Source organism: Schistocerca nitens, chromosome 3 (assembly GCF_023898315.1).
Source record: "Schistocerca nitens isolate TAMUIC-IGC-003100 chromosome 3, iqSchNite1.1, whole genome shotgun sequence".
Taxonomy (NCBI): domain Eukaryota; kingdom Metazoa; phylum Arthropoda; class Insecta; order Orthoptera; family Acrididae; genus Schistocerca; species Schistocerca nitens.
In genome coordinates this window covers 848,894,564-848,922,074 of record NC_064616.1, presented here as the reverse complement: position 1 = coordinate 848,922,074, position 27,511 = coordinate 848,894,564, and the positions used below count along the sequence as shown (strand labels likewise).

At 43.5% G+C, this 27,511-nt stretch overlaps 1 protein-coding gene and 1 non-coding gene across 2 annotated transcripts in view; one reads left to right on the top strand and one right to left on the bottom strand.

Moving 5' to 3' along the window:
- Positions 1-27,511, bottom strand: part of LOC126248873 (uncharacterized) — a 1,116,592-nt gene that overhangs the window by 443,933 nt on the left and 645,148 nt on the right. The window lies entirely within an intron of this gene.
- On the top strand, positions 26,780-26,856 carry Trnas-cga (transfer RNA serine (anticodon CGA)). Its single transcript has one exon. It is a non-coding gene; the product is annotated as a tRNA-Ser (tRNA).

Genomic DNA, 27,511 nt, shown 5'->3' with positions numbered 1-27,511 from the left:
CTCCTCGAGGAGGAAATATTAAAAAAAAAAAGGTTCAAATGGATCTGAGCACTATGGGACTTAACTTCTGAGGTCATCAGTCCCCTAGAACTTAGAACTGCTTAAACCTAACTAACCTAAGGACATCACACACATACATGCCCGAGGCAGGATTTGAACCTGCGACCGTAGCGGTCGCGCGGTTCCAGACTGTAGTGCCTAGAACCGCTCGGCCACCCCAGCCGGCAGAGGAAATTTAAAAACGAATAAAAAAATATAAACTGCTACAGTCAACAAAGGAAAAATCCATACAACCTGTAGTAAATCGTCAGATTCTATTCGTTGAGCTATTAAGCCACGCACTTAACGCTAAATTTGGGACTATAGTTTTACTTACAGAACTGCAAATTTGGCCTCTTGGGTGATAAGTCAGAAAACAAAATTATTCTGTTCAGTCTGCTTTATCTTCAGACGGCTTAAAGATGATGATTTCTATGTGAATCGACATATACCACTCAGAGATAAAGCGAGCTTTTACGTTTTCGGAGAAACGCTTTCGTATGTTTACATTCCGGTAAGCTAGCAGATGGGAGGAAGCCACAGCTTACATTGTGCCGAACGACGTAAAACGTAGTTACAGCAGAGCGAAGCTTTCCATTAGGCGAGAGACGACGAAAATTTCCAGATACTGATTCAGTTACCAGTGACGTTTTAAACACAGTTTGTTTCACCATGTTACTGTTAGGACATCAACCGTTAATTTGAGTGAAGCACCCTATTATTGCCGGCCGGAGTGGCCGAGCGGTTCTACGCGCTACAGTCTGGAACCGCGCGACCGTTACGGTCGCAGGTTCGAATCCTGCCTCGGGCATGGATGTGTGTCATGTCCCTAGGTTAGTTAGGTTTAAGTAGTTCTAAGTTCTAGGGGACTGATGACCTCAGAAGTTAAGTCCCATAGTGCTCAGAGCCATTTGAACCACCCTATTATTCATCTTTCTGCTACACTAAGTTGAAACTACTTGTAACATTTAGTTAATGGTGTCTTAGTTTTATTCGTGTACAAAGTTACGTGACGAGCTAGTACGAGTATAGTTCAATGTGCAGAAAATTAGGTTGCAAGAGCTGAACGAGAGGCGAGATACGGATCTCATCCATGCACCGGATATAACGTTTGACACTGACGTAGACCGGTCAGTGGAGTTTAGGTCAGTGGATACTTACCAGTGTTAATTCAACCAAATTTTGGACCAATTCTCCGTCTTCATTTTAAAAATACATGATCGAAACGCTTCAAACACAAATACTCGCATGGAGTACCTACAAAAACTAGAGTAAATGTCTGTCAGTTGCATCCATTATTAACTATGTTTTAAGGGCGCGACTGTTAACTAGCATGAAAAAATTATGTGATTCTGCGTCAATCATGAAGCTTCATGTAACCTATTACACGTTCCGATAACCACAATCATTAGGTGCAAGGAGTAAATGATATTCTTTCCCTTCGAATTGTGGGTAGTTGTGGCCCCAGGAAGTGCATTTCTATTACAAAAGTGCAATACACAAACAGCAGTAATACGAATACACACGCAACAATATTAAATACACTCCTGGAAATTGAAATAAGAACACCGTGAATTCATTGTCCCAGGAAGGGGAAACTTTATTGACACATTCCTGGGGTCAGATACATCACATGATCACACTGACAGAACCACAGGCACATAGACACAGGCAACAGAGCATGCACAATGTCGGCACTAGTACAGTGTATATCCACCTTTCGCAGCAATGCAGGCTGCTATTCTCCCATGGAGACGATCGTAGAGATGCTGGATGTAGTCCTGTGGAACGGCTTGCCATGCCATTTCCACCTGGCGCCTCAGTTGGACCAGCGTTCGTGCTGGACGTGCAGACCGCGTGAGTCGACGCTTCATCCAGTCCCAAACATGCTCAATGGGGGACAGATCCGGAGATCTTGCTGGCCAGGGTAGTTGACTTACACCTTCTAGAGCACGTTGGGTGGCACGGGATACATGCGGACGTGCATTGTCCTGTTGGAACAGCAAGTTCCCTTGCCGGTCTAGGAATGGTAGAACGATGGGTTCGATGACGGTTTGGATGTACCGTGCACTATTCAGTGTCCCCTCGACGATCACCAGTGGTGTACGGCCAGTGTAGGAGATCGCTCCCCACACCATGATGCCGGGTGTTGGCCCTGTGTGCCTCGGTCGTATGCAGTCCTGATTGTGGCGCTCACCTGCACGGCGCCAAACACGCATACGACCATCATTGGCACCAAGGCAGAAGCGACTCTCATCGCTGAAGACGACACGTCTCCATTCGTCCCTCCATTCACGCCTGTCGCGACACCACTGGAGGCGGGCTGCACGATGTTGGGGCGTGAGCGGAAGACGGCCTAACGGTGTGCGGGACCGTAGCCCAGCTTCATGGAGACGGTTGCGAATGGTCCTCGCCGATATCCCAGGAGCAACAGTGTCCCTAATTTGCTGGGAAGTGGCGGTGCGGTCCCCTACGGCACTGCGTAGGATCCTACGGTCTTGGCGTGCATCCGTGCGTCGCTGCGGTCCGGTCCCAGGTCGACGGGCACGTGCACCTTCCGCCGACCACTGGCGACAACATCGATGTACTGTGGAGACCTCACGCCCCACGTGTTGAGCAATTCGGCGGTACGTCCACCCGGCCTCCCGCATGCCCACTATACGCCCTCGCTCAAAGTCCGTCAACTGCACATACGGTTCACGTCCACGCTGTCGCGGCATGCTACCAGTGTTAAAGACTGCGATGGAGCTCCGTATGCCACGGCAAACTGGCTGACACTGACGGCGGCGGTGCACAAATGCTGCGCAGCTAGCGCCATTCGACGGCCAACACCGCGGTTCCTGGTGTGTCCGCTGTGCCGTGCGTGTGATCATTGCTTGTACAGCCCTCTCGCAGTTTCCGGAGCAAGTATGGTGGGTCTGACACACCGGTATCAATGTGTTCTTTTTTCCATTTCCAGGAGTGTATATTAAGAGGCCAACCGTGTTCGCGAAATTCTTCCCATTAGCTTAAAGATACGTCATTGTTTCAGGATTGGCATCCAGCCGCAGAAACAAGTGATTCTGAGTAACTACTGATCTGCTGGACCCCCAGCACTGACAACGTGACAGTGCGAGGGGGAAAGAGGATTATGTATCGAGAACAGACTGCCTCAAATACACACATCAAAAAAAGTTTTGCATCATCCTCATGAAAACCACAAACTGCATGTTGTACCACCATACAGCGAAACCTTCAGAGGTCGTGGTACAGATTGCTATACACACTGGTACCTCTAATACCCAGTAGCATGTCCTCTTGCATTGATGTATGCCTGTATTCATCGTGGCACACTATCCAAAAGTTCATCAACGCACAGTCAGTCCAAATTATACCATTCCTCAAAGGCTGTTCGACGTAGATCCCTCAGAGTGGATGGTGGGTCACGTCCTCCATAAACAGCCCTTTTCAATCTATCCAAGGCATGTTCGATAGAGTTCATGTCTGGAGAATATGCTGGCCACTCTAGTCGAGTAATGTCGTTTTCCTGAAGGGAGTCATTCAGAAAATGTGCACGATGGGGGCGCGAAATGTCGTCCATGAAGACGAATGCCTCGCCAATATGGTGCCGATATGGTTGTACTATCGGTCGGAGGATGGCATTCATGTATCGTACAGCCGTTATGGCGCCTTCCATGAGCACCAGCGGCGTACGTCGTCCCCATATAATGCCACCCCAAAACAGCAGGGAACCTCCACCTTGCTGCACTGGCTGGACAGTGTGTCTAAGGCGTTCAGCCTAACCGGGTTGCTCCAAACACGTCTCCGACCATTGTCTGGTTTGAAAGCATATGCGACACTCATCGGTGAAGAGAACGCGATGCCAATCCTGACCAGCCCATTCGGCATGTTGTTGGGTCCATCTGTACCGCGCTGCATGGTGTCGTGGTTGCAAAGATGGACCTCGCCATGGACGTCGGGAGTGAAGTTGCGCATCATTCAGCCTACTGCGCACAGTTTGAGACGTAACACGACGTCCTGTGGCTGTAAGAAAAGCATTATTCAACATGGTGGCGTTGCTGTCAGTGTTTCTCCGAGCCATAATCCGTAGGAAGCTGTCATCCACTGCAGTAGTAGCCCTTAGGCGGCCTGAGCGAGGCATGTCATAGACAGTTCCTGTCTCTCTATATCTCCACCATGTCCGAACAACATCGCTTTGGTTCACTCCGAGACGCCTGGAAACTTCCCTTGTTGAAGCCCTTCCTGGCACAAAGTAAGAAGGCGGACGCGATCGAAGCGCGGCATTGACCGTCCAGGCATGGTTGAACTACAGAAAACACGAGCCGTGTACCTCCTTCCTAGTGGAATGACTGGAACTGATCGGCTGTTGGACGCTCTTCGTCTAATAGGCGCTGCTCATGCATTGTTGTTTACATCTTTGGGCGGGTTTAGTGATATCTCTCAACAGACAAGGGGACTGTGTCTGTGATACAATATCCACAGTCAACGTCTATCTTGAGGAGATCTGGGAACCGGGGTGATGCAAAACTTTTTTTGATATGTCTATATCCAAAAAAAGCAAATATATCGAGGTGTCGTTTTCAAAAATGGCAGATGGTAACGTGGCGAGTTTTCTGACCTACGCAAATAATTTTTAACATTTGCAACTGCCAAATATAAATTCCATTTTTAAAGGAAATAAACACTTTCTTCTAAGGCACTGGAAAGAAGTTTTATAAAAAGACGTCAACGACCTACCATGTGTGGAACTTGACCAAGCTGTAGCAAGACAGCAGCGGCGCAAATAACTGTCCCTCCGTCAGAGGAAGAGGTCCCACAATTACTTGCCATAACATAAAAAATCTAAGCAATCGCCAGATTCAGGGACCGTTCGCGTATTTATTACTGGAATTCTCCTATCAGTGCTGAAAATCTTGACCTTTAGCATTTGCATTTTCTGTAAGGCAATTACGAACAGATAAAACTGCATGTTATGTATAATGTGGACTTTCTACGAAGCTCTTAAACAACTACCAGAGAGGATGGCAGCTTGTCGTTTTGCAAAGCATAGCACCAAGAAAAAGCTGATGTGCACTCAGGGAGTGCGCTCAGAATGCAAGGAGATTTCTGACTGAGCACCAATAAAGTTGCTTTGAATATTTTCACAAAGATTGAGGAATACAGATTTCAAAATCATTATTTTTTAACACTGTACAAGAAAGGTGAATAAATTTTATTCTTATTTAGTTAATGCTACATTATAATTCCTGTTTCTTCCTAATAATCTCAATAAGAGCTGATGTTCTGTCTATGTTACACGGTGGAAATGAAATATATACTGAAGTATTAAACACAAAAACTGACAAATACATTAACTTAGTCAAAAAGTCACAATACAACGAATGAGGTAGTTCGTAACCTTTAGGTGCCGACTCATAGTGCACAAGAGCCGAAATCAGAACAAGATAGTTTAACTAAAAGTCCAAGTATTCAATGCCAAGACGTAGTAATCTGGTACGTATTCAAGTCCATAGGCAACGACAGGTTCTCAGACAGTTGTGCTTCGTCATTAGCTCCAGAGTGCTGTTACACTGCCGATGTTGGTCCCTGTACAATGGCCAGAACTGTAGTTTAGGGGACGACCTGATATGTTGTGAACGCCTCCTAGCATACACCAGGGTGCCTTATAGGAGGGCCACGGTGTGTGTTATCAACGTCTGAGTTATCGTTAGGCAGAGATACAAAATGTACCACTTCCTATTTCGAAACTGAAAAGTGGAAACATGCTACTAATGTTACACTGCGAAAGGTATTTAGCATCAAATAGAACTCTCCAGGGAGTTACTGCTGTCTGATAACCCACTGCGTCACAAATTAAATTTTGTTTAAACGTATAGTAAACACTCTGCAAAATCCAATAAGAAATGCTACAATGTTATTTCGCTTTCACTAGAGAAGTACACGTTCATACTGTAACCTCCCCCTCACTTATCGACCTTAATGACAGTGAAAAATTAAATCGCGTGTACCTAATGGAAATTTGGGAAAGCAATCGTCACCGAAGTTAATCTGTCGGTAAAGAGGGAGGAAAGGGTTACATCTAAATGAAAGGAAAAATGCAAATGAAACTGGTGGAAATTAATTTTGAAAAGGGGTAAAGTTAATAAAGAAAGTAAATGTGCGGCCGTTACGTCAACAATTAACTAGCGGTAATTAGATATTCGAGAATTGGGGGAAATCACGGTCGCCAGTCCTAAGGACAATTACTATAGTAACTGAAAAAGAAAGGTTATTACACATATAATTAGCACTAGAAGCGTGGCAACTGAAGGTTGACACGTGTAGTGTGAAAACTGAAAGTTTGTCAGAAGTAATAAATTTCGCTGCACTCTGACTTAATTTAGCAAAAGAATTAATAAAACCGGAAAATCGAAAGTTACTTTAGTGACTGAAGTTAATAGTGAGCTTTCTTTCTGAAGCACATCGAAATTCAGTAAAATACGGTTAGTCTTGGACTACCTCAACAATCATTTCAAAAACAACTTGACTCTACGCAATTTAGAAATAAGAGCTTTAACTTTGAACTTGAATTAAATGATTCTGAACAATTAACAATAGTAAAATTTTGTACGTACCAAGCTGAGCTGCAGTCACAGGTAAGCTAAAATACGGTAACAAAACTAGCACTCTTAATTTGTGCATGTGTAATCTAAATATTGTAGCCAGCTATAAATACTTTAACTGAACTTTGAAATTAAAGCAGTGAAACCGAATTATAATGCTTTAATGCTGGCGTTTGAATTTCAGCGACACACGGGTTCATTTCGGAAAAGGAAGGGACCCTGCTTGGCAATGCAATTGGGACAATGAGCAACAAAGGTTCATGCTACGTTGCTGTAATTTTGTGATTTGAACAGTTTGAAAAGCTGAGGTCTGCCATACAGTTCTGAAACTTTACGTGCTTTTAGTCTTCCTGGTTGGTTGATTGAAGGTTTGAAGTCGCCGATCGAGGAGGTGGCGACAGTCACTCATTGTCGGCCGTCGCTGTTGCAGAAGCTGGATGCTGGCGCGCCTTCTTCTCGACACGGTCACCAGGCGAAACGGGCTCTTGATGTGTGCCAGCTAATGCTTCCCGTCCGCGACACCGTCCTAGAAACTACCATAGCCAGTCGATCGCAATTACATGCTGCCAAACCCCGAAAGCCTGGCAACTTGCGGGAGCGTCGCACAACACACCTGCTCAATCGCACTACTCCAACCAGACTCCCTCTCTCTGCCCGCGCTCCACGCGACAGAGTTAGCACTACCAAGGATCCTAAACACTTTCGTTCTTCACACGAAATATCGATGTATTCGTTCGATAGCATAGTTTTCCCTAGGCAAGACCCAGCGTATAGATACAAATAATATTCACAAAATAAACCAATTATAAATCGACACACACACACACACATATATATATATATATATATATATATATATATATATATATATATATATATAGTAAAACAATTACAATATATAAAGACACAGAAATGTTATATCTTCAGGTAACAAAATAAGGAAAAAATTATGGTACAATAGATGGAAATAGGAGGATATGCATTTCCGGCGTTACAATACTACTTGTGTGTTACGTCACCAGGAGCCGCAATAAAAGCTGTTACTCTTGTGGGATGGTAACAGTTGTAAATTTAATACACGGTTTTAAAACTACTCCTGCCACAATAAATGGCGCTTCCTATCATACTGGGTGAATACTCAACCTGACATTCTGCTGTCGTAATCTCAGAGAGTTTAAATATTTAACTAATACTCAGATCGAAAAAGAGAATTACTTTAAGATGGCGTAAGTGCCTTGCCTCTGCAGAGCACATTAAAAATACGACAGCTAACAGATTATTTGGAAAAGATAACGCCACGGTAACTGGAGACCTCTTTTCAGTCAGGCAACGAGTCTACACTGGGTGGTCAAGGTCAAATAAGATGTACGAAATATCCCACTGTATCAATAATGTACGACAACAGAATTAATCTAACATTTAGGCAGTCACAAGTAGCTGTAATTTTCCCAAAGAGAGAGAGCCAACGGGGCAATACAGCATCATAGTGTATTAAACCAGACAGTATTGACGTCACATGGGAAGAACACACAGATCAAGTATGACGGATATTAAAGGAGCCGTTATCAGGAGAGAGGGTTTTGTTAAACAGTTGTAGTACGGAGCAGTCAGCGTACATAGCGGCGACGCCGTCGTAGCAGCGCTGACGACTTAGTTTATTAAGTCATGGATCCGCTGGAAAGACTCTGGGAACATACGACAACTGCGAAATAAGTAGTTATTGTACATTTCTTGGAACAGTATTGAACAGAGAATGCCTGTCTCTATCTCGACAAGTAATATTTCAGGATTTCAGTAGATTACAGGAATAAGTTATAAATGGCGATTTGTCACTTGTAGTGCAAAGCCGAGTGTCCATATGGTATAGTAATACTGAAACCGGCCCAGAGGGGAACTGTTAGCAGAACGTGTGTGACTGAGAACTCTCGTCTCTGATTCATTTCAGTTGCTGACTGACTGTATAGTAAAGGGTAGTAGATCTGACACATCACCTACTCTAATCCTCTATAATCTCGCTTGTACGAGTATCTGTCATTTCAATAAATATGTTAAATCAAAGTAATAACTTACAACTTGTGCAGAATCTATCTGGAACACTACTTCTTCATAGTTGTCAGTACTGACATTACTAATCCTCCAATGAACCAAGGAGATTCTTTCTCCCTCTCATCTCCTTTATAAAGCACCCCGATGTCGCCAACTTCCTGATGCGCCATGCAGTTAAGACGAAATCTATATTACTGAAAGGCACCATCCGTGCCGGGACGATCAACAAAAATTTGGTGCCATGTGTCGGTTTAGCATAAAACCGGTACGATCAGCAGCTGAGAGAACATAAAAAAATTTGGATATACGCAAGAGTCAGTACGGAAGCAGTTGTGTCACAGAGTCTCACCGCGTGAAGGAGAAGCCATTACAAGTAGCAGCGCCCAAGATTCGGAGAACCCAGCAGACTCCATGCGGCGCTGGCATAAGCGCACAAGACTACGAGTAGCATCGCTTAAGTCTACGAGTAGCAGCGTGCCAACCCAGGAGAACAGTCGAAGGTCACCGGTTCCAGGTGGCAACATCGGCAAGACAACCCGTAACTATGACATATTTTGAGACACGAAACAAAAGTAAAGATGACGTCCTCCATTAGTTATAACATTCGAATAAGTCCGAAGGACGCGTTACTTTTAGTCCCGAAAAAATTTCAGGAGAACGAAAGGGAGTTTAGGAGTTAATTGAAAATGTAAAGGCTGCGTATGGTGCAGTGGAAACCGAAGATATTAAACTATTATTTCATAATGTAAAGTCAAAGATAAGCGGAGATGCTAGATCAAAATTGTTACTCCAACAGAACACAGATACCTCAAATGGCTCTGAGCGCTATGGGACTTAAAATCTGAGGTCATCAGCCCCCTAGAGCTCAGACCTACTTAAACCTAACTAACCTAAGGACATCACACATATTCATGCCCGAGGCAGGATTCGAACCTGCGACCCTAGCGGTCGCGCGGTTCCAGACCGAAGCTCCTAGAACCGCTCGGCCACACCGGCCGGCCGCAAATAACTGCCAGGAAGTGAGAAGTATCATAGAGGAAAATTATGATGGAAAACAAATCATTGTTGCAGTTAGAATGTTTCAAGCCAGATACTTTTCTGGGGAATCAATAGCTTCATGGGGAAATGGGGTATATGAGGTACCCAAATCGTTCAAGGTTGCCATGACGAGAGCAACTCCCCGTGGACAAATAAAGGGGGCGGTTGAGTTGGTGTGTGCACTTAGCCGTGCAGGCTCCATTCAAGGGTTGGTAAACGAAAGCAATCAAATGACAGTACGCAGTTGAATCGAAGATATTAATTTACACATGTCTGCGAAAACTGCACAACAGCAGAGAAAAGAAACCGGCTGTAAGGGTAATAGTGAAACCAACTAAAATTAATAAGGAAACGAAAGGTATGAAGTGTTATAACTGTGGGAAAATAGGACATATAACGAAAAGCTACCGAAAGAACCCCAAAGTAACGTTTTGCAGACGCCCAACAAGGTAGCGGAAGCTAGACAATTTCAGAATTTTTATTATCACTGTGATGAGAAAGGGCGTACCGATGCCAAATGCACCAAGATTATAATATGTACGAAATGCCAGAGGTATGACCATAGGGCACAGGACTGTCGATCTCCCTGATGTTACATCTGTAATAAATACGGATATACAGAGTCCTAACGTCGAGAAAAACACGGAAAGATTCCAGGAGAATGACAGGGAAACTAAGCAGCTGGTACGGTCTGAAATCACGCTTAGCCACCACGCGATGACCTAAGATGAGGATAAATGGCTGCAAGGCTGAATATGATGTGATGACGACTAAGTGCGACGAATTTGGCAAGGAACTGAAATTTTTAGTAGAGATCGGAGCACACATCAGTTTACTAGAAGAAGCAGCACTGAACTACTGATATATTGGGAAGAGGTACGAAGATTAAAAGAAGTAACACAGGACAAAATTAGTACACTAGATACAGTGAAGCTGCACTTACAGATATCTGGAAATGTATTAGGAGAACACATGTTTCACGTGTTACGAAATGGAACATATGTCCCATATCACTTCTTATAAACAGGGATTTCCTACTAAAACAAGGAGCTATTACTAATTATCGCAATATACCATTAAATGTGAATAGGTATGACACCGAATTAAAGACAGTACCCGAAGGGAAGGACCACAGCGACTGATAGGAACATAGGTAATTACTCAGTCAGATAAGGATTTGACAACGGAGTTACATGAACAGAAACAACGGCACGGAAATTTAAAAGGACAAAGATCTGTGTTGGGAAATAAGGAAGAAAACAATCAACCAGTGAAGGGAGGGCACCAAGAAGGACGCACGTCAAAATGTGAAAGTCGCGATCGCAGACAAACGATAGGACCGAGGGAAGAAAAAGTAATGAGAATCAGATTAGGAGGCCACGACAGTATTCCGGAAGGCAAAGAAGTAATATTTCCGAAGCAGAAAGTAATGAAGGCTGTATAGCGGAAGCATTAGTATGAAACATACAGGGAAAATGCCTTATCAGTCTGGTAAACACGAATAGGTCGAGTGCAACGGTTAGTTCTGTGTGGTTAATCAATGAAATCCTTTTCAGAGAATCAACCATAAGGAGAGAAATGCCAAAACGGGCACAATATTACAAAATTCGCTCAGCGCAGGTCAGTGACGCGTTGCGAACGGAACATTTAAACGAGAAGGAGAATCAAGGGTTAGAGAAATTGTGTAGTACATATTGCGATGTGTTTCACTTAAAAGGGGTGAAAAGGGTGAAAAGTTGCCAGAGATAGTGAACACTCTCTCCCAATATCACCTCAACACAACGGCAAAGTAGTGAATGTGTGGTTCTATAGGTTACCAGATTCAAAGAGACAGATCTTAAGGGAGAATATAGAAAAAAAAATGGTGGCTGATGATATTATAATCGAAAGCCAAAGTCCCTGGAACGCATCTATATTAATTCCGAAGAAAGTAGATGCCAGTGGAAAACCGAATTATAGGGTGGTGACCGATTATAGTATCAGTGTAGCGGCAGCCGCCGAGCCGTGGTGGCCGAGCGATTCTAGGCGCTTCAATCCGGAACCGCGCGACCGCTACGATCGCAGGTTCGAATCCTGCCTCGGGCATGGATGCGTGTAATGTCCATAGGTTAGTTAGGTTTAAGTAGTTCTGAGTCTAGGGGACTGATGACCTCAAATGTGAAGTCCCATAGTGCTTATCCCATAGTGCTTGGAGCAATTTGAACCATTTTTTTTTTCGAGAGGACGCACAGCAGAGCAGCAGCAGCACTTGTGTGATAAACAGTAAATTAATTTAGTCTTTGTTTCTTGATCACGTGCTTCTGCAAAGAAGTGAACTGTACGTGTGTATTTTAGTGTGTAGTCTAGCGGTTAGAAAATTAATCGTAGTTTTTGTTTTTTGTGTAAGTCTTGTGAATATCCTTGTGTAGGGCAGCTTCCTAGTGTAAATTTTCCGTGTAGAGGAATTTATTTCTGTTTGATAGTTTGCGGTCTCAGTGTTCAGTGAGAAATCTGTACACCAACTTTTCTTGTTACTTTATTCTTCTTTGGTATATTTTGAAACTCAGTTTTCAAACGCAGTAGCACCATTTATGACCTTACATGTATTTTATACACCGTACGGTATGGCCAGGGACAGTGCTTGTTGTGAGCGGACACAAAGAGAGTTGGCTGCTGTACGTCAACAGCTGGAAGCTGCGTTGGCTACCGTCGACAAGCTTCTAGCTAATGCTCGAAGTTACGGAGACGTTGGGGCGCCAGTGACGAGACCCTCGACACCTTTGGTGTCACTGAAATCCCCTGGTTGGCCGGACGTCACTGCGGCTTCCGATACGCAACATCTGACCGGTCCGTCCTCACTCCAGAGCGGGTGGCAGACAGTAATGGGTTCGCGTGCCACAGGGCGGCAGGCTTTAGAGGGAGCAGGCCGAGCGGCTGTCTCCCTACGTCTTAGCAACAGGTACGAGGTGTTTCCCAGTGTTGATGATAACTCTGAGCCAGCGCGGGATGCCTCTCCTGTTGGGCCTGCGGTCGATTTTCCAGCCCAGTCTGGACAAGTACAGAGGGTGGGTATGCTAGTCATTGGGAGCTCCAATGTTGGTAATGGAGCCACTCAGCGAGATAGCAAGCAAGGCGAGAAAGAATTCCAGTGTGCATTCAGTATGTTTGCCTTGAGGTCTCATCCGTGATGTTGAGGAGGCCCTGCCGGTGGCTATCCAGCGCACTGGGTGCAACCGGCTGCATGTAGTGGCACATGTCGGCACGAATGACGCCTGCCGCTTGCGTTCTGAGGCCATCCTCGGCTCCTTTCGGCGGCTGGCTGATTTGGTGAAGGCAACTAGTAACTCACGCTGGTATGCAGGCTCAGCTGTCTATTTGTAGCATCGTACCCAGGATTGATAGCGGTCCTCTGGTTTGGAGCAGAGTGGAAGGTCTAACCCAGAGACTCGGACGGCTCTGCGACGGTATTGGATGCGAATTTCTCGACCTCTGCTATTGGGTGGCAAATTATAGGGTTTCCCTTAATAGGTCATGCGTGCACTACAATCAGAAAGAGGCTACTAGAGTAGTGGAGTACGTGTGGCGTGCACAAGGGGCTTTTTTAGGTTAGAGGGCCCCTCCCTTGGGAGCAAATACGAATTGCCTGTCAAATCAACCACAGCGACCTCAGAGAATATAGGTGCTCGCAGATCAGAAATGGAAAAAAATTGTACGATTTTAGTAAACTGCAGGAGCATCCAAGGAAAGGTCCCTGGATTAGTATCGCTTATTGAAGGTTATAATGCACAGATAGTATTGGGAACAGCTGGTTGAAGCCAGACGTCAATGACAACGAAATCCTACGTTCAGACTGGAATTTTTATCGTAAGGATAGGTTAGTCGCCAATGGTGGCAGAGTGTTTATTGCAGTAAAAAATTCGATAAATTCCAACGAGGTTATCACGGATCCCGAATGTGAATTAATGTGGGCGAAACTGAGTATCGAAGAACGGTCAAAAATGGTAGTCGGATGCTTTATAGACCACCTGGGTCAGGATCTGTAGTTGTAGAGCGCTTCAGACAGAGCTTGCAAATATCATTAGTAATTTTCCTGTTCATTCCGTTGTAATAGGGAGTAACTTCAACTTGCCATGTATATATTGGGAGTGTTATGCCATCAAAACTGGTGCCAGAGACAGGGAATCGTGTGGCATTGTTCTGGATGTCTTGTGCGAAAATTACGTTGAGCAGATAGTTAGAGAACCAACTCGTGAGGGGAACGTCTTAGACCTCCTGGCAAAAAACAGACCTGAACTTATCGAATCAGTTAACGTAGAGGAAGGTATTAGTGATCATAAGGCTGTGACAGCATATATGACGACGGGCCCTACAGAGAATGTTAAGACAGGTAGGAAGATATATTTGCTCAGCAAGGATGACAGGATACAAATTTCAGAATATCTGAGCAGTCAGCATCAAATATTGTGTGAGGGGGACGAAGATGTGGAGAACAAGTGGAAAAAATTCAAAGGCATCGTTCAATATGCCCTAGACAAGTATGTTCCGAGTAAGGTATTAAGGGATGGGAAAGATCCACCATGGTTTAATAGCCATGTTATAAAGGCGCTACGTAAACAAAGAGATCTTCATCTCAGATTCAAGAGAAGTAAAAAATAACTGACAAACAAAAGCTGAGCGAAGCGAAAATGAGCGTAAGGAGAACAATGAGAGAAGCGTTCAGTGATTCCAAAAGTAAGACGTTGTCAACCGACCTGAGTAAAAACCCTAAGAGATTTTGGTCGTATGTAAAATCAGCAAGTGGGTCAAAACCACCTGTTCATTCTCTCAGCGACCATACCGGCACAGAAACGGAAGATAACAGAGAGAAGGCCGAAATACTGAACTCGATCTTCCGAAGTTGTTTCACCGCCAAAGAAGGTAACACTGTCCGTGTTTCAATCGTCGCGCCAACGTCGAAATGACAGATATCGAGATAACCGATCGCGGAACTGAAAAGCAGCTTCAATCGCTTAGTAGTGGAAAGGCTTCAGGACCAGATGAGATACCTATAAGATTCTATAATTATGTGAAAGGACTTGCTCCCCATCTAGCAGTAATGTATCATAGATCGTATGGGCAACGAGAGGTACCTAAGGACTGGAAAAAAGCGCAGGTCATTCCCGTTTTTAAGAGAGGCCATAAGACCGATCCACACAATTATAGACCTATATCGTTGACGTCAATCTGTTGTAGAAATATGGAACATGTTCTATGCTCAAGAATTATGACGTTCTTGGAAAATGAACAGCTCCTCTATAAAAATCAACATGGATTCCGCAGACAGAGATCCTGCGAAACTCAGCTCGCTCTGTTCCTCCATGAGATCCACAGCGCAGTAGACAACGGCGCTCAGGCTGATGCCGTGTTTCTTGATTTCCGTAAGGCATTTGACGCCGTCCCTCATTGCCGTTTAATGAGAAAAATACGAGCTTACAAAGTATCGGAGCAGACCTGCGATTAGATTCAAGACTTTCTTGTGGACAGAACTCAACACGTCGCTCCTAACGGAACTTAATCGATAGATGTAAAGGTAATATCCGGAGTACCACAGGGATATGTGATAGGACCGTTGCTGTTCGCAATATATATAAATGATCTAGTAGAAAGCGTCGGATGCTCTTTAAGGCTATTCGCAGATGATTCAGTTGTTTATACCAAAGTAGCAATGCCAGAAGATAATAGTAATTTGCAGAACGACCTGCAGAGATTTTATGAATGGTGCAGACTCTGGCAGTTGACACTGAACGTAAATAAATGCAACATATTGCGCATACATAGGAAAAGAAATCCACTACTGTACAGGTACACTATTAACGACCAACAGCTGGAGACAGCGTCTGCAGTAAAATATCTAGGCGTAACTATCCAGAGCAACCTTAAGTGGAATGGCCATATAAGGCAGAGGGTGGAAAAAGCAGACACAAGACTCAGATTCTTCGGAAGAATCTTAAGAAAATGTAGCTCATCCACGAAGGAATTGGCTTATAAGGCGCTTGTTCGCCCGATTCTTGAGTATTGTTCGTCTATCTGAGATCCCTATCAGGTAGGGCTAGTAGAGGAGATAGAGAAGATCCAACGAAGAGCGGCGCGTTTCGTCACGGGATCGTATAGCTGACGAGAGACGGTTACGGAGATGCTAAACAAACTCCACTGGCAGACGTTACAAGAGAGACGCTGTGCATCACGGAGAGATTTACTATTGAAATTTCGGGACAGCACTTTTCAGGTGAGGTCAAACACCATATTACTTCCCCCACATACATCTCGCGTATCGACCACGAGGAGAAAATTCGAGATATTAGAGCCAATACAGAGGCTTACCGACAATCATTCTTCCCATGCACTATTCGCGAGTGGAACAGGGTTGGAGGGATCAGATAGTGGTACCGAAAGTACCCTCCGCCAGACACCATTAGGTGGCTTGCGGAGTATGATGTAGATGTAGATGGAGGTAAACAAGATTTCAGTAGGGGAGGCATTCCCAATCCAGAGATATCGAAAATTCTGGACCAACTGGTAAAATTCAAGCATTTTTCCGCAATGAATTTAGCAAGTGGATACCATCAGATATTAATAGATCCACAAGACAGGGAGACAACAACGTTTATCGCTATCAGTACCAAGAGTGCAAGAGGATGCGTGTGAGATTAAGAGGGCACCTAGTACGTTCCAGAGACTAACGAATAACGCGCTGACAGGATTGCAAGGAACAAAATGCTTAGCATATCTCGATAACGTCATCTGCTGTGGAAGCAGGTAGCGTGAACACAATGATAAACTAAGAGAGATCTTTGACCGCCTAAGGAAACACATACAGAATTTCCAGTAAGACAAATGCGAATTTTTAAGGAAGAAAATGATATTTTTGGGACATAAAATAACAGATAATGGAGTGCAGCCGGACGAGCGAAATTAGAAATGGTGAAGAAATTCCCAGTGCCAATGACAAAGAAAAAATTAAAAGGATATCTCGGGCTGGTAGGATACTATCGCAAGCCTATAAAGGATTTCAGAAAAATTTCAACTCCTTTGCATTAGTTGCTAAAGGACAATGAAAAGTATGGATGGGGAAGACAGCGAAGTATTTGAGGAATTAAAAACAAAATTAATCAGTCCTCCCTTTTGCAGTACCCTGACTTATTCTTTATTTATTATCATTTATCATCTATTATCACTCATCATTTATTATTACCTCTGGTGCTAGCGGAACCGCGATAGTCACAGTATTATCAAAAGGTAAGTTTGGAAGCAACTTACCAATAGCATACGCTTCCGGGTCACAGAATAAGACAGAGAGAAATTATTTAGCAACAAAACTAAAGTGTTTAGCTTTAGTGTGGACAACAAAACAATTCCGATCATGTGTGTGTGGAAGAAACTTTACAATAGTTACAGTTCACAAACCATTAACGTGGATTTTTAGTGTTAAGCTCCATCATTGTATTTATTAAAATGGAGACTGAAATTTTTATTATATTCCTATGATGTCATATATAAGTCCGGACAATTAAATTCAAATGCAGATACACTAAGAAAAATGCACAACTTAATCGAGAGTCACATGTGAGAGAAAACGAAGTGCCAATAAGAATGATAACCGAGAATAACGAGCTAGGCAAAGACAGCGTAGAGTTTATGGAATAGAAGGCCGAAATGTTGAAAAAACTGAATGACAATCAACAAGGTGGACATCAAGGGATCCACCAAACTCTGGGGCGTATAAAATGATGTAATACGTAGAAAGGAATGAAAAGAGATGTGGAGGGGTACATACAATCGTGTGATGAAAGCCAACGGAATAAATCTGAACAGGGTAAGACCAAAACGCCAGTTTGTGTCTCAGTTTAGATGCCCATATGAAGTAATAGAAGTAAAATTGCCGAATGCAGTAAGAGTTGAAGAGAAGGCAAGAGTAGAATGTGCATGCCAATAGACTGAAACCTTATTTTCAAGATAATTAAGATCAGGATTTCCATTACAGATTCATCATGGTGCCCTCAACCACTAGAACGTTTTTAAGTACCCATACTAGAAGAGAATGGCTACATATTATTAAAAGTCATGGAGCTTGATATTCTCGTAACCAACGATGCAATAGGTTATGTCACTGCTATACCTCTAATTGAAAACAAAGAATTCACTCTGTATAAAATGTTGCTGTTACCCATTAAATTAAGTTCTGGTACAGACCAATGTGCACATATACAACCAGCGAAGGAGTATTTAATATCGTCCCAAGAAACTGTATGCTAAACTCTCACTGAATCTACTGAAATGTAAAGAAATGGACAAGCAAGTGAGTATCTGTAAACAAATCCTTAGGTTAAGATCAGTGTACAGCCAAGAAGATTATGAAATGACATTGTTACAGGAAGGTCGTATCCCTAATAATTGCGTAAAGAAAATGATTTCCTTAGAAAGAAGTCTATGGACTAGTTTAAGAACTATCTGGTGGCTTTACGAAATTTCCAAAGCGGAAGCCATTCAAAAGCTTCATAGATAAAGAATAACTCGAATCAGAACGGGAAAAGTCGGTCCAAACTTATTCCATTGCCACTTACTCAAGCATAATTTTAATTATTTTTATTATTTTATTTCTACCCTGAGGAAAAGTAATTGTTGTAAGTATTTGTACATAAAACTATTTGATGAAAATGGAGCAAGGAACTGCTTTCGTTCAATTTCTGTAAGGGCGACATTAGTGCAAACCCCAGAAATAAATAGAATACCCTTAAGAATAACGGAAAGAGATGGCGATATGGTCATCTACGAAAGGTATTTAAGAGAGACGGATGATGGAGTAGCAATAAAGAATAGACATTAAAATGTGTTAGAGGATCAGATGTTTCTCTTTCATGAAAACTCACGTAATTTTTTTTATAAAAGCCATATAGACATGGTAAAAATCGATTTTGTATTAACGGCATTTTGGACTGTGGGCATTAATGTCATCGTGCGCGGAGTTGTCGTGACCTTACACGATTTAGAAACTTAACTGACGCTCATATCAAACACGAGAATTACTTGAGTATGGTGTAGGTGCCTTGCCGCGCCAGAGTACATGTCAAATAGGACAGCTGACAGAATATTTGGAGGAGATAACGCCACTTTAAATGGAGGCCACTCGTCACTTAGGTAACTAGTTAGCACACAGACACTAGAGAAGGCGCCAAGACACTGAGAGAACAAGGTCAAGTAAGATGGACGAAATATCCCACTGACGCACATAATATACCACAACAGAATTAGTCTAACATTAAGGCAGTCACATGTATATTGAATTCTCCCAAATAGTGTGTCCAACTGAGCAATATAGCATCAATGTACGTGATGGACACTTCTTAGTGGATTAAGCCAGACAGTATCCGGTCACACGGGAAAAAGGTGTGCAACCAGATCCATAATGACGGATATAAAAGGAGAGTGTTCGCTAATTAGTTGCAGTACAGAGCAGTCAGCGTACGGAGCGGCGACGCCGCTACAGGCACGGTGGAGACTTGTTTTCTTCAGCCACGAGAAGCCACTGGAAAGACTCTGGTACACATAACTACCGCGAGATAAGTTGTTCTACATTTCTTGTGATTGTATTGAACAGAGAATGCCGATCTCTGTCTCGACGAGTAATGCTTCAGGATTTTGTTAAGTGAGAGGACCAAGTTATACACTACAGCGCCAAAGAAACTGGTATAGGCATGCGTATTCAAATACAGAGATATGTTAACAGATAGAATATGGCGCCGCAGTCGGCAACTCCCATATAAGACAAAAAGTGTCTGGCGCAGATGTTCGACCCGTTACTGCTGCTACAATGGCATGTTATCAAGATTTCAGTGAATTTGAAAGAGGTGTTACAGTCATCACACGATTGATGGGACAGAGCATCTCCGAGGTAGCGATGAAGTATTATTTTCGCGTACAACCATTTCACGAGTGTAACGTGAATATCAAGAATCCGGTAAAACATCAAAATCTCCGACATCGCTGCGGTCGGAAAAAGAACCTGCAACAACGGGACGTCCACAGACTATTGCAGATTTCAGTGCTGGGCCATCAACAAGTGTCAGTGTGCGAACCATTCAACGAAACATCATCGATATGGGATCTCGGAGACGGAGGCCCACTAGTGTGCCTTTGATGACTGCACGACACAAAGCTTTACGCCTCACCTGGGTCTGTCAACACCGATGACAGGAAACATGTTGCCTGGTCTGATGAGTCTCGTTTCAAATTGTATCGAGCGGATGGACGTGTGCGGGTATGGAGACAACGTCATGAATCCATGGACCCTGCATGTTAAAATGGTTCAAATGGCTCTGAGCACTATGGGACTCAACTGCTGTGGTCATCAGTCCCCTAGAACTTAGAACTACTTAAACCTAACTAACCTAAGGACAACACACACATCCATGCCCGAGGCAGGATTCGAACCTGCGACCGTAGCAGTCGCACGGTTCCGGACTGCGCACCTAGAACCGCGAGACCACCGCGGCCGGCCCCTGCATGTTAGCAGCGGACTGTAAAAGCTGGTGGAGGCTCTGTAATGGTGTGGGGTGTGTCCAGGTGGAGTGACACGGAACCACTGGTACAGCTCAATAAAAGGGTTACATCAAAGTAATAACTTGCAACTCCTACAGAATCTGTCTGCAGCACTACTCCTTTATAGTCAACAATACTGACATTACCAAATTCCTAATCATCCAAGGAGATTCTTTCTCCACTTCATCTCCGTTATAAATGTTGTGGCGGGTGAATCATATTTCAGAAAAGCACCCCGATGTAGCCAATGTAGATTGCGCCCCAGAGGTAATACCAGCTCTACATTGGTGAAAGGCGCCACATGTGCTGGGACGCAATATTGCCATTCTTGAAGACTGTCCTTTTCTCGATGGCGTTCGCATTGGATAACCCTACGTGCCGGTCCACATGTAGGACTTTTGTTGCCACACAGTCAGAGTCACAGTTTTAGCAGTGTGGTGTTCACAACTGTTATCTCAGAGGTTGTCGTTAATATAAGGTAAAATATCAGAATGTCACTGTCCAGGACCTCCAAGTAAAAGTCTCGGTTCAAGATAATCGTCAGCTCAACTAAAGGACACAGGTTTTAGTAGCAAAAATACAATATCTGATCTAAAGTATCCGGACACTCCAATGTAATGCGAAATTGACCACCAGGTATCACGAGAGGCAGCCCCACCAGTATGAAAAGAGGTGAGCCGGCCGAAGTGGCCGTGCGGTTAAAGGCGCTGCAGTCTGGAACCGCGAGACCACTACGGTCGCAGGTTCGAATCCTGCCTCGGGCATGGATGTTTGTGATGTCCTTAGGTTAGTTAGGTTTAACTAGTTCTAAGTTCTAGGGGACTAATGACCTCAGCAGTTGAGTCCCATAGTGCTCAGAGCCATTTTGAAAAGAGGTGGGGAGTATTATCATTTCAGTACAGAAGCAGTAATTAAAGAATTGGTTGGTCAGGAGACGTCAATGACTTCGCCCGTGGAACACAGGTTGGTCGTCACCTGAGTAATGAATCCATTAGGGACATTTAAATCCGTCTAAAGCTGCCCAAGTCGACTCTTACTAATATGATTGTGAGGTGGAAACGCAAAGGAGCAACGCTGAAAGAGAGTCCAGGCTGACCTTGCGTACTAACGGACAGTGAGCGTCGAGAATTTCAGAGATTGGGTGTAAAAAATCGCATGATATCGGGGGATGGAATCACATGAGAGTTTCAAACTGCTACCAGCAGTCCAGTTAGCACACTGCTTGTGCTTAGAGAATTAAAAAGAAATAAACTAACTTATGCTAAGGATAACACGCACATCCATGCCCGAAGGAAGACTCGAACCTCCGGCGGCAGGGTCCGCGTAAACCGTAACATAGCGCCTCAAACCACGCGGCTACTACGAGCGGCAATGGGATGTATTGGTCTAGCAAGTCCTCATAAGCTACAATAGCCAACAATGGTGAGGACGTTTGAGGTGGTGTAAAGTGCGGTGACAATGGACAGTAGATGATTGTAAACGAGTGATTTGGAGTGATGAATCACGCTATTCTGTGTCAATCCGATGGAAGGGTTTGAGTTTGAGGAATGCCTGGAGAACGCTACTTGCCATTATTTGTAGTGTCGACAGTTAAGTACCCTGGAGGTGGTGTTATCATATGGGAGTGTGCTTCGTCATTAGATTGTGGTCCTCTTTTCTCGGTTAAGAAAACGTTAAGTACGGAAGGATAGGGACACATTTTACAATATTGTGTACTGCATGCAGAACAGGAAAACTTCGGAGACGATGACTCTTTATATCAGTACGACAGTGCACCCGGTCACAATGCAGCTTTTATGAGGCAGTGGCTTGTGGTCAGTAACATTCCTGAAATGGCATTGCCTGGCCAGAGACCCGACGTGAACACAATGAAACATCTTTGGGATCAGTTAGAACGTCGCCTTCCCTATAGACCCTAGCGTCTAACATCACTACCTTCCCTGGTTTCGGCCCTTGAGTAATGGGCTGCCATTACTCCACAGACATTCAGGAACCTCATTGAAAGACTCCCCAGAAGAGTTCAAGCCGCCATGAACGCGAAGGGTGACGCACGCCATGTTAGTGTCCCCCAATAGGTAACCGGATACTTCTGATCACATAGTTTATCCCCGAACTACACTAAGTATTCGTCGTTATTACACCAAGTCTTGTATACAGTTTCCACAATAATGTAATACACTGAAGGGCCAAAGCCACTGGAATAGGCATGCGTATTCAAACACAGAGATATGTAAACAGGTAAGCGCTGCTGTCGGCAACGTCTATATAAAACAAGTATCTGGCGCAGTTGTTAAATCAGTTACTGCTGCTACAATGCCAGGTTACCAAGATTAAGTGAGTTTGAAACTGGTGTTATAGTCGGGGTAGCGATGAAGTGGGGATTTTCCCTTAAGACCATTTCACGAGTGTACCATGAATATCAGGAATTCGGTAAAACCTCAAATCTCCGACATAGCTGCGGCCAGAAAAAGAACTTGCAAGAACGGGACCAACGACGACTGAAGAGAATCGTTCAACGTGATAGAAGAGCAGCCCTTCCGCAAATTGTTGCAGATTTCAGTGCTGGGCCATCAATAAGTGTCAGCTTCCGAACCTTTCAACGAAACATCATCGATATGAGCTTTCGGGCCCGAAGGCCTACTCATGTACCCTTGATGACTGCACGACACAAAGCTTTACGCCTCCCCTGAACCCGTCGACAGCGAAATTGGACTGTTGACTGGAACATGTTGCCTGGTCGGACGAGTCTCATTTCAGATTGTATCGAGCGGATGGACGTGTATAGGTATGGAGACAACATCTTGAATCTATGGACCCTGCATGTGATCAGAGACTGTTCAAGCTGGTGGAGGCTCTGTAATGGTGTGGGAAATGTGCAGTTGGAGTGATATGGGTCCCCTGATACGTCTAGATACGACTCTGACAAGTGACAGGTACGTAAGCATCCTGTCTGATCACATGCATCCATTCATGTCCATTGTGCATTCTGACGGACTTGGGAATTCCAGCAGGACAATGCAAGACCTCACACGTCCAGAATTGCTACAGCTTGGCTCCAGGTACACTCCTCTGAATTTAATCACTTCCATTGGCCACCAAAGTCCCCAGAAATGAACATTATTGAGCATATATGGGATGCCTTGCAACGTGCTGTTCAGAAGGGATGACTACCCTTCGTACTCTTACGAATCTATGGACGGCCCTGTAGGATTCATGGTGTCAGTTTCCTCCAGCAGTACTTCAGACATGGCACGTCGTGTTGCGGCACTTCCGCGCGCTCGCGGTGACCCTACACGATGTTAGGCAGATGTACCAGTTTCTTTGGCTCTTCAGTGTATATCATTTCGTATCCAGTGTGCAGAGTCTGCTGGACGGACTCTTTTGTTCAGCCTGGAGCGTTTAACGGCTTGTGACTTTACAACGATTGCAGATGTTTTCCAGAATCCTTCGGAAAGAAGTTTCAGAAATGAGGTCCTGGCAGGAAGATTGTGAAATCGTGTAGTTGGCCAATAGCCCTCACTGGGGTACAAGCTAATTCGTGAAGTCTTTGGGACTGAGTTTTTGTTTCAAATCTGTCATTTCGTTAATGTGGCGTTAGCGATCCCTCGTGATAAACGAGGTTACTTTTCCGTTGTGTAAAGTCTACAAGCAATCGAAAGTGTGTCCCTGTGTGTGGAAGTTGAACTCTTCTTAGGCACTTTCCGGTTTTCTAGGCGAGTGTTACTATTTTGTTAGCATGCACGTGTTGGGATCATATAGCTTAGCCAGTAGCTAAGTGGCAGATTGTGTTTGGCAAAAATGATTAACTCGCCGACCTTTAATTAAAGCCCATAAAACCATTTCCTTACATGGAAATTTGGGTGCGGTATTTTTGTACGACTTTTCCCCTACTGAATTAAAAATTTATTCCAGCTGTTTTGTTGAGGAGCCTATTGGTAGAAGTTTCTAGAAGACAGTTGGAATCGGCGTATAAACTGTTATTAGAGTACATTTTCAACACCAGTTGTCAAGCCTGTCTGAAAGTATTCAGATAGCTGTAGGGCTGTCATTATTGAATTTTTAGTAGTGGGAAGTTTAAACTTTTCTCTCTGGTCAAAGCGATACCGATGTCTATTCTTTAGACTGGTTTTAATAGAGTAATAGTGCGGACTATAAATCTGTGTCAGCCAGTAAACATTTTCGGGTAAGCCTGTGCACCAGTATGTCGCATAATTTGTCAGTTCGCTGAGAGTGCGTGAATTCTGGCCACGAGATTTCGCACGACGTCATGTGAACTCCGAGGGATAACGAAGGGAACATTTCAGGCTCTCTGAAATACATTACGAACACGATACTGGAATTCATTAATGTTGAAACAGGAACTCGCTTCATCTGATCAAATAAAGTGTTTCCAGTCCTTCACGGTGGACTATTTATGGCTGAATACTCAACTGTTAGTCTCTACGCAAATTACTCGACCCTAACTGAGGTACCAAACATCATACTCATAATAGCTAAAAGTAGTAAAAACAATTTCATTATAAACATTGTCAACGTAGTGAGTCCGGCAAATTGATAAGTGAGGCACTGGAGGAAAGGAAATCATCAAGAGGACATTCGTAAAACTAAATGTTAATGAGCCGATGACCGCCGAAGCGCTAGCAGAAACTATTCCAAATCCACATAACGGATGCTAATCCAGGTGTGGACTGGAATGTACGTCTCAGCGATATACAGTGTCTTAGCTGAACACCTTTACACAAGCTCATTTTTCTTTTTTTCCTTTTTTTTTTTTTACATTATGTCATCAGCGCATCGGTAGAATAGCGTTTTCTCCAATTATGTCTTATTCTTAAATTCAAGATCAAATTGAAGAGAAGTAACTTTATTTTGCAGAATCTAGAAGCAGGGTTTTCTTTGTATTTTCGGAGCCCAGAGAGAAGGACAGTGTTATTGTTAGGGTTGCTAGCAATTAATGTGGAGACGCCGAAATCGATTCTGGGTGACCACCTCACATTTTTTCTGTAGTGAAAAGATCTAACAGGGAATTTACTCAGCCTCATGTGGCCAACTGAGAAGCTGTTCGATAAAATTATTAGCTACATACACACGAAAACTGTCTAGGTATCGTCAAGAAATAAAGGTTTACATAAGGTTAGGAAACAAATTGGACAATTTTCTTGAGAAAGAATAAAAGACGATCTCTTTCGCGTTACTGTGCTCCAATTATTCATGCAAAAATAATGTCTGAAGTATTCGTTGCTTTTTAGTTATTTATTGTTTCCTGAGAAACCACCAGCCTTTATATGTTGCAGCATTTTCTGCCGCGTTGCAAAGCTATTTATAGGTACGTGCTGAACAGTTGTCGGCTGTCCTAGTCATCGTGGTCTTTCGGGCACAGTTCTGACGTGAAATCCTTACGGAACTCGTTGTTTACTACCGGTAAGTCGAGAGGACAATACGAAAGATAAACTTGCGAAATTCTCACTTTCTTCGCAGAAGATCTCTGGTACACTGGAAGGCAATTATCCCCTCCTCTCCCGCCCCCCGTATTTTCTGGCGACGTGGCAGGCCCTGAGCTTTATAACGTCGGTGACCATTCTCAGGCTCATTCTATACTTCTCACGAAGTCACTCTGAGCCCAACTGCACTCTGCAATTTCCCATACTTTCTAGTAGATACAACACAAAATATATTTTTATCCGATGTCTTTACCGTATTCAAACATGGTGATTGTTTTCCATGCCAGCAACATATTCTCCTGCATTGAAGTGATGTATTAATTAATTCTAAAGTTTGAAAGATATGTGTATGAACACAACACAGTTCTTTCCACATATCTACGTTTTAGTAACGCAGAGAATGCGTTTAAAATTGATAAATAGTCCATCACATCACACGAGACAATAAATATAATTTTTACACTTTTTGCAAAGATAATTTCATAAATTCCTATTCTATAGTTAATTGTCTGATCCCTTTCCAAATGAATTCCTATTTTGTTATTTACACGGGCGGTCAGGCAAATTCACATTGTCATCCAGAACGCAGGTGGATGAGGTAATATAAATTTTACGCTTTCGCAAACGTTCCGGTACAGACCTGCTCGGTGAAAGGGCTCACGCTTATGAAAAATTGCTCCTCTTGTGAGTTTCATTCGGACCAATTCGTTGCCTGGTGTGAATAAACCATAGAGCGTGGAGCTGTTTAATACACAAATGCCAGCAGGCACTCCATGCTGTGAGACTGCCGTTGCTCCTTTTGCGTGCTTTTTAGGACGGTCGCTCGTAGACGTTAGGAGATGAAAACCCTCCAAACACTAATGCTTATAGTAAATTGAGGGAAAATCAGATTTATTTCAGCATGAAAATTGTATTGTAACAGTAACCGTCTTTCTTTTAATTCAGAAATTCTCTGCATATCACAATTTAAAACAAAATTAAGTTTCCAGAATGAGAAGTTTGGAAGGTAGGAGACGAGGTACTGGCAGAAGTAAAGCTGTGAGTACCGGGCGTGAGTCGTGCTTCGGTAGCTCAGTTGGTAGAGCACTTGCCCTCGAAAGGCAAAAAGGTCCCGAGTTCGAGTCTCGGTCGGGCACACAGTTTTAATCTGCCAGGAAGTTTCAAAATTAAGTTTTTAATAAAAAATAGAAATTTGCAACACAGAACATACAGCTTCGTTTATTGATTCTGTACTTCACATTTCAGTGGTTGTATCTTTCAGAAATCATAAATTATATAGAACTGTCGCTCAAGTGCTAATGTCTAACAGTCAATCTCCCTAACAGAGTTTTCCACGAGTAAGTATCAACACTGAACGAGGTAATGGACAAAGTCAGTTGAAACAAAAAGTGTTCATATGCCAGAAGCACTTGTGTGTAATAGATGTAGATGTCCTGAACATAAAGGGAAAGTGTGGAAAGTTGAACCTTTAAGAAATGTTAGGAATTAAAAAAAAAAAAGAAAGGAAAGTGTGTATCACAGTTGTTGCACCACTGCTTCGCTGGGGCAGTTAACTGTTATGTATCAATCAACAGAATGACATCATAGACGTGGTCGTCAGCCTAAAGTGCAGGTAGCATTGCGCAAGAAGACGTATCCAGAGTGCAAAACCACCAATTCAGGACGCTGACAAAGGAGAATACGCCATCTAGCACCTCCGAAAGACAAAGTTTAAATATCTTATTGGTCCAGTAGAGCACCAGAGGAGCCGACCGAACAATAACTTCAAAGAAAATGGAGTTGTCACTGCTA